Here is a 7,606-nt window from a genome sequence, read left to right as displayed (position 1 = left end):
AAGCACATTACTTCATAGCTAAGACAGAGTCCTGTTAACAAAAGACAGATTACCACGAGAAAAACATTTAATTTACACATAGACCACACGTCAAGTGGGAGAACCCTCAGTTAAAAAGAATCTCTAAAGCTGATGGCTTAAGGTCCTGGCTTATCTAACATACCTAGCAAAAAGCAATACATTTAGAAGTAAGAGGACAAAGAGAAAGCAGTCCCAGGTTCCCAAAAGGGGTGGGATGTGGGGAGGTAAATCTATGGTGCTAAAGTCAGCTCCCAGATTCCTCTGTCCCTGCTGGCACCATCTGTGCATTGACATGTACTGGTCTCCAGTAAGGTAGGATTTATGGCCCGCCCACGGGAAATCACAGGAAAGGCAGTGAGAGTCCTCTTGCATTTTAACTGTCTTCTGCTCAAAAATTCTCAGTATATTCTCAGTATATATATTTTTGAATTCCCTCACTGAGAACTGTTGAGGAAATTGTTTAGTGTCGTCACAGCCACCATTAATTTCACAGAAGGAGTGTATTGGAGTATTGGCTGAGTTTCATGATGTGGACTAGCTGGTGAGCTATACCAAGTACTCACATGAAACTCCCTGCTGATGGTTTTCTCCTTCTTCCTTTATAAAGGTGATGAGGACTATAGTAAATGGGAGAAAAGGTGCAAACCTGAAGATACAGATCATTATGTTGAAATAACACTGAGAACTCTGTTTTATCCCATATGGAAGAAGAAAACATAAAGAGATGACCATTCGGCAAACTAACACATGAATTGTGGAGATTCAAATAACTGATAAGCAGTTGCTATTTGTCAGGTGCTGTCTTACATATATTCATTTAGTTGACATAAGTTTTCTCTGAGGTAGACGTGTTTACCCTCATTCTCTGTATTTATTGGTGTGTCCCATGCACAGACATTTATTGAGCCCTATTGAACCCATCTTTACATTCCAGGGTGAAAGACAAAGTTGTACCTACAGGGAAGCTGAATCTGGTCAGAGGAGGCATATATAATAAGCACAATAAATTAAGTTTATAATAAGAAAAGAGTAAATACACAAAACAGACAGTCATTAGGGAAAATGGAGGTTTCAGGAAAGGCATAGATCTCTGTCTGAATTTTTGTGCCAATACCGTGCTGGTTTTTGTCTTGCAAGTTAACATGATGGTACATATTTTTAGCTCACACTGTTTTCACTTCCAAGGTAAAGTTCAAGATGCAGTTCACACCCAGTATGAACATCGCACATTGTGCACATTAGGTGAGATCCTGTCAATTGCCCTCCCGCCCCTCAAATTGCCCTCCCCCTTACCTCCTCCTCTCCACCTTGCCAGACCATAACTGTGTTTTAACATTGTATGGGCATCTGATTATTTTCCGGCGATCTCAAAGTTTTTAAACAGGGGGCCAGGTCACTGTCCCTCAGACCGTTGGAGGGCTGGACTGCAGGCACTGGGAGGAATCGGCTGCTAAAAAGGACAGGCAGCAGGGGTAAAAACACCCAGTGGGTGGATAAATGTCCTAGGTGGGCTACATGTGTTCCGCAGGCTATATTTGAGGACGTCTGAATTATATATCGGTTTCATACTAGTATTGAGTACATTGGACATTTTTCTTTTCCATTCTAGAGATACTTTAGCAAGAAGAATGTGTTTCAATTCCATCCAGGTAAAAACAAAAGATGTAAAGTCTCCATCCTTTCTGATGGCTGAATAGTACCCTGTGGTATAGTTATGGCATGTTTTTTTAATTCATTCATGGGTTGATGGGCTTTGGGGTTATTTTCATGAATTGGTAATTATGAATTCATCTACCATAAACATTCTGGTACAAATGTCTTTGTGGTAAAATGATTTTTGTTCTTCTGGGTAGATAGCTAGTAATGGAATTAGGGAATCAAATGCAAGGTTGACTTTTAATCATTTACAAATTCTCCATCATTCTTTCCATAAAGTTTGTATTAGTTTGCAATCCCATCAGCAGTGTAGAACTGTTCCCTTCCTTCCACATCCACTCCAGCAAACAGAGATTTGACACTTTGTGATGAGGGCTAGTCTTACTGGAGTTACGTGGTATCTCAGAGTGGTTTGGATCTGCATTTCTCCGATGACCATAGATGATGAGAATTTCCTCAGAGGGTGTTGGTCAACAACAACTTGTCTTCTTCAGACAAGTCTCTTGCCCTCTTATAAATGGGGCTGTTTGCTCTTTTGTTCTTGATTCACTTGAGTTCTCTGCATATTCTGGCTATCAGATTTGTAACAAGCAAAAATCTTCTCCCATTCTGAAGGCTATCTATTTGCTTTGGTTACAGAAGCTTTCTTGGTTGATCATCTTATTGATTTTTGTGTTGCTGCAATTGTTGGGAGCGGGGAGGCTCTTCCTGATAAAATCTTTTCCCAGGGCAATATTTCAAGTATATGCCCCACCACACTCTGCTTTAATTTTTATGTTTTGTTTCTTAAACATAATTTTATTTTTTGAGTCTAAAATGTAAATCTTTAATCCAGTGAGAATCACTTTTGTCAATGGTGAGGGGTGTGGGTCCAGCTTCAGTCTTCTACACGTGGTTAACCTGTTCTTCCAGCACCATTTATGAAATAGGGATTTCTTTCTCCAAGTGCATGCTTTTGTTTCGTTTATCGAAAGATGAAATGATGATATGTGGTTAGGTTCATCTCTAGCTTCCCTATTCAATTTCATAGATCTATATCTCTGGTTCTGTGCCAGTACCAAGCTGTTTTGATCACTATAGACTTGTAGTATAAGCTGAATTCTGGTAACGTGATGCCTCCAGATTTGTTTTTATTCCTAAGTATTGTATTAGCCAGTCAGTGTTTTTTCTCTTGCTTCCCCATCAAACAAAAGAGTATGTTTTTGGCTGCATCTCCACGAGAATGAAGACCATTCTCAGCAATCAGACCGTTGACATTCCAGAAAATGTCGACATCACTCTGAAGGGATGCACAGTTATTGTGAAGGGTCCCAGAGGAACCCTGTGGAGGGACTTCAACCCCATCAATGTGGAACTCAGTCTCCTTGGAAAGAAAAAGAAGAGGCTCCCAGTTGACAAATGGTGGGGAAATAGAAAGGAACTGGCTACTGTTCGCACTATTTGTAGTCACGTACAGAACATGATCAAGGGTGTTACACGGGGCTTCCCTTACAAGATGAGGTCTGTGTATGCTCACTTCCCCATCAACATTGTTATCCAGAAGAATGGGTCTCTTGTTGAAATAAGAAATTTCTTGGGTGAAAAATATATCCGCTGGGTTTGGATGAGGGCAGATGTTGCCTGTTCAGTATCTCAAGCCCAGAAAGATGAGTTAATCCTTAAAGGAAATGACATTGAGCTTGTTTCAAATTCAGCTGCTTTGATTCAGCAGGCCACAACAGTTAAAAACAAGGATATCAGAAAATTTTTGGATGGTATTTATGTCTCTGAAAAAGGAATAGTTCAGCAGGCTGATGAGTAAGACCTAAGAGTTGTCCAGCTGCAGCAAGATACCGCGTGATATTCCTTAACATTGCCTTGTAATTTCAGCAATGCAATAAAGGATTCATTAATTTGGAAAAAAAAAAAAAAAGAGTATGTTTTCAAGTTCTTCCAAGTCTGACATTGGTTGTTATTTCCCATTTACTATTTCTGATTAAAGTTATTAAAGTTCTTACTTTTCTGATTCTCATTAGTCTGGCCAAAGGTTTGTCAATTTTAGGAATGTTTTCAAAGAACCAATATTTTGTTTCTCTGATCTTGGTGATACTTTGGTTTTCAATTTCGTTTAATTTTGCTCTAATTTCAGATGGGTGCCCATAGCTCAGTGGATAGGGTGCTCACCACATGCACCAGGGATGGTGGCTTAAAACCCAGCCTGGGACTTCTAAACAAAAAAAATAGATGAGTCTTGTTGTGGATGCCTGTAATCCCAGCTACTACAGTGGCTGAGGCAAGAGAATTGCTTGAGTCCAAGAGTTTGAGGTTGCTGTGAGTTATGATGTCACAGGATTCTTCAGAGGGTGACAAATTAAGACTCTGCCTAAATAAATAAATAAATACATTTCAAAAATAAATTTGGCTCTAATTTTGGTTATTTCCTTTCTTCTACTAGGTTTGGGGATCAATTATTCTTCTTTTTCCAGTTGATTGAGATAGTCAGTGAGGCTTCCTATGTGTCTCCTTGATGAAGGCATATAATGCTACAAATTTGCCTTTAGGATTGCCTTTGACATATCCCACAGGTGTTGATAGTTTGTGGCTTCATATTCATTTTGTTCCAGAAATTTAATGATTTCTGTCTTCAGCTTGTCCTCGACCCAGCCATCATGCAGCATAGTTTCCATTACTTTATTTGGATATGAAGATTTCTGTTGCTGTAGATCTCAACATTTTTTCCCTTGTGGTCTGAGAACATATAAGAAACAGTCTCTATTCTTTTCAATTTGTTGAAGTTAGACTTGTGTTCCAAGATATGATCAATTTTGGAGGATTATCTGTCGGGTAATGAGAAGTATATGTATTCAGTTTTGTTAGGATGAAGTGTTGTTTCTATGTCCCTTAAACCCATTTCTTCTAGGGACATGCTGAAGTCCATTATTTCCTTGTTTACTTTGTGTTTGGAGGATCTGTCCAGGACTGTGAAAGAGGTGTTAAAATCTCCAACTATTCTGAGGCAGGAAAATATCATATTCTTCAGATCATTTAGGTTTGTTTTATAAATTGAGAAGTGTTCAGATAGGGTGCATAAATGCTAATTATTGAAATCTCATCATGTCATGTGCTTCCCTTGACAAGTATGTAGTGTCCATTCTTGGATTTTTTTTTTATTTTTGTTGTTTAAAATCCAATTGCCTCTGCAAATAATACTGCAACTGCAGCTTTTCTCTGATTTCCATTGACCAGGATGATTGTTTTCCACCTCTTCATCTGGAGTCTTGTTTTCTCCTATGAGATTGAAGTGTTCCTCAGAGAAAATAGATATTAGGCCTGAGCTCTTGTATCTGTGAGCCAGCCTATGCCTCTTTTGAGGGGAATTCAAGCCATTCACATTTTTTGAAGGAATTCATAGGTATCATTGGGTTTTAATCATTTCATGTTTCAGAGGTCCAGAGCTCATTTTTATCCCTTGCACCATTGTGGAAACTAGGCTTTGTGCTTTAATTTCTGCGTGTTTTTTTTTTTTTTTTTTTTTTTGGTGATTGGCCGTCATGATGCTGGTCTTTTATGAAGAATGGATCTCAGTATGTCCCATAGAACAGGTCTATTCAAGGTGAATTTTCTCAACATTTTCATCTCTGTAAAATATTTGATTTCTAAATCACCAATTAAACTCAATTTGGTAGGATACAGGATCCTGGGCTGAAAATCGTTTTGTTTAAGTTGATAAGGGCTGATGACCATCCTCTTCCATCTTGAAAAGTTTCAGCTGAAAAGTTTGTAGTCATCCTGATATTTTTTCCTCTGTAGGTAAAACTTTTTCTTATGCCTAGCTGCTTGCAGGATTTTTTCCTTCATGTTAATTTTGGCAAAGTTACAATGTATGTAAGAGATGCTTTGTATGGATGTGTCATGGTGTGCTTTTGAAACCATCTACTCTCTGAATTTCTATATCTATCGCAATACTTGTGAAATTTATCCCAGTAATGTTTTGGGGTAGAGCCTTAGTACCTTTAAGACATCTTGTTCTCCTTCGTGAATCCCTATAATTTGGATTTTTGATCTTTTGGAACATCCCTTTAATCTCTGAAAGAATATTATGTTTTCCTTCGTATTTGAATAATTGGGATAGTTGAAAATTCCTGTATTCAGATTCTAAAATTCTTTCTTCATGTTTTCCTCTATTTCTAAAGATCTTCACTGTGTTTAAGCTTCTCCATGGCCTCCTGAGAGATGGTGAGCTCATGTACCCACCATGACACACTACTGCTTTTGTCTATACTTGGCAAAGCAGAGTCTTGCTCTTCCTCAGGCTGATCAGGAGCACATGACCTCAGGTGACCATCCTGCCATGAAGCCCTAAATGCTGGGATTGCTGTCACTGTACCCAGACTATTACCATTTTTATTACATTTTCTGTTTTAAACTTTCTTCTTTCTTTCTTTCTTTTTTTCATTCTAATATTTCCCTTTCTTGTTCTCTTCTCTCATCCGTCTTTTATCTATGTACCAAAAGGCTGCATCATTATCAAGCATGAAGAGAAGTAAGATTAAGGAGAAGGAGAAAATAAGAGAAGTAAGTATGGAAAGGACATAAATCAGAAGAAAACACACATGAGTGGAACCAACAAAACAATTCTGGCTACATGACAAAACAGATCAACTCCCCCAAGGGATCATGAGGCAGGTGCCACTGATGATCCCACCCATAAAGAAATTATGGAAATGATGGAAAGGGAATTTAGAGACTACCTGGCAAAAATGATGAAGGGATATGGGAAACTACCAAAAAGAAACCCAGAAATTTCACCATGAAATGAATGAAAGACCTGAAGAAATTAGAAAGGATGGATTGGACCTTAAAGACTTGAAGGAGGTATTTAGTGAATTTCAAAATACAGTAGAAAGTTTCAATAACATTAAACCAGGGAGAAGAAAGAATCTCAGAGCTTGAAGACAAGTCTCTTGGGCCAACTCAGTCATTTAAAGGGGAAGAGAGTAAAAACAGAGCAATGACTTGGAGAATTAGGGGACTTCTTTTTTTTTTAATAGGAGACTTCTTGAAGTGTACATACATATGAATTATAGGTTTCCCTGAAGGAAAGAAGAAAAGCGACCCAAAGTTATCACTGAAGACCTACTGGAGGATATCATAACTGAAAACATCTCAAGCATCATCAAAGATTCAGACACACTCCTTTTATGGACACCAAAGCTCAGTTACTTTCAATTTAAACAGAGCCTGACCTAGATACATTATAATGAACATGTCCAAGGTCAAATTGAAAGAGATAATTCCACAAATATTCAGTAGTTAATACCAACTGACCTACAGAGGCAAGTCCATCAGTGTGACAGCAGATTTTTCAGGTGAAACTTTATAAGCCAGAAGAGATTGAGTCTCCAATTTCAATAAACTCAAACAGGATTTTGGGGGATGGAGTAAGATGGTGGACCAGAAAGATCATTTGGCCAATATACTCAAAGAAATCAACTTCCAACCTAGGATTCTTTATTTTGCTAAATGAAGTTTCATATTGCATGCAGAAATCAAAATTTTATTGACAAGCTATTTTTTGGAAATTTGTCACTAACAGACTGGCTCTATAGGAAATACTCAAACCTATACTGCATGTGGACCATCAAAACAGATCACCTGCAAAGTAAAGACACCCCAAAATGAAAGGTTCCCCAATGGCCAAAGTGATAAAGCTAGGTGGAAGACCTGCCCCAAACAAGATAATCAGAACTCCACCATATTTATCAATTCTCTCATTAAATGTGAATGGCTTCTATTCCCCCCACTGGAAAGGTATGGTCTAGCTTACTAGATAAAAAGGCAAGAGATAAGTATGTGGTGTTTTAAAGAAATATATCTAACCTTCAAGGACAAACAATACTCATTGTGAAGGATTGGAAAACCATATGCCAGGGGATGTAAAAAAGGGCTG

General features: G+C 38.2%; 1 pseudogene across 1 annotated transcript; it reads left to right on the top strand.

Moving 5' to 3' along the window:
• Nucleotides 1-2,867: 2,867 nt before the first annotated feature.
• LOC100963049 lies at nt 2,868-3,523 on the top strand (annotated as a pseudogene). The gene has a single exon (XR_001161758.2). The product of XR_001161758.2 is annotated as a 60S ribosomal protein L9 pseudogene (transcript).
• The last annotated feature ends 4,083 nt before the right edge of the window (nt 3,524-7,606 follow it).

This window comes from Otolemur garnettii, unplaced genomic scaffold (genome assembly GCF_000181295.1).
Source record: "Otolemur garnettii isolate 467f Iridium unplaced genomic scaffold, OtoGar3 scaffold00196, whole genome shotgun sequence".
Lineage (NCBI taxonomy): Eukaryota > Metazoa > Chordata > Mammalia > Primates > Galagidae > Otolemur > Otolemur garnettii.
The sequence above is the reverse complement of the archived record's forward strand: the minus strand, read 5'-3'. Positions and strand labels throughout refer to the sequence as shown.